Source organism: Exserohilum turcica (genome assembly GCF_000359705.1).
Source record: "Exserohilum turcica Et28A unplaced genomic scaffold SETTUscaffold_387, whole genome shotgun sequence".
Taxonomy (NCBI): Eukaryota; Fungi; Ascomycota; class Dothideomycetes; order Pleosporales; family Pleosporaceae; genus Exserohilum; species Exserohilum turcicum.
Window position 1 is genome coordinate 1,002 of NW_007360233.1, and position 1,001 is coordinate 2,002.

Sequence of the window (1,001 nt, forward strand, 5' to 3'; positions counted from 1 at the left end):
CACGTACAACTTTGATAAGACTAGCTTTATAATAGGCGTCGCAGCGACGTCTAAGGTAGTTACTAGCTCTAACACTATAAGTTAGGCAGCCACAGTACAACTAGGGAACAGAGACTAGGTCACGACAATCAAGTGTATCAACGCGTCTGGCTGGTGTCTTCTACCGTTCGTGATCCTGTCTAGTAAGCAGCACCAGGCTAGCTAGTACCACCACATCCCTATAGACTAGGTGCTCGCTATATCAGACAACGGCTAGACGACAGATGAGCTCGGCGTAGAGTGGGTAAAGCACTTTAATAGATATACAGCGCCTCGTACGCATGGAGTCTACTAGCTTCTTATCCTAGATGGCCATAGCAGCCACGCCACGCCTGAGTTCGACCAGTACTGCACAGAGAACAAGATCATCACTCTCTGTATGCCAGCCCATACCTCCCACCTGCTCTAGCCACTTGATGTGGGCTGCTTTTCCCCGCTCAAGCGAGCGTACGGTCACGAGATCCAGGAGCTAGCTCGCTAAGGCGTCTACCATATTAACAAGATAGACTTCCTTACCGCCTATACACGGATCCGGCCAGCAGTACTTACGCAGCAGAACATCTAGGCAGGCTTCTAGGCGACAGGGCTTATCCCTCCCTATCTAGAACACGTCCTATCGTCGCTTACTGTCGTCCATACGCTATCTCTACTAGGGACAATAGCAGACAACAACGTTGTATAGACTGCAGAGACACCGCATACAATAGCGCAGCTTAAAAAGCAGGCTTAACACGTAAAGGACCTCCTTTACCACTAGTCGCAGAGCCTAATAAGCTAAGCTATACGCTAGCTTATCAAAGGTTATTGTAACGGCGCAGGTAAGGCAGGTCGGATCTGTTTCGGTCGTAGGATCACTCAGAGGCATATGGGAGTGCGTGGGATCACAAAGAGCCTAGATTCAACAAGCCACCTATAGGCCTTGTACGAAAGGGTATCAAAAGTCTACAGAGCTAGCTACAGGG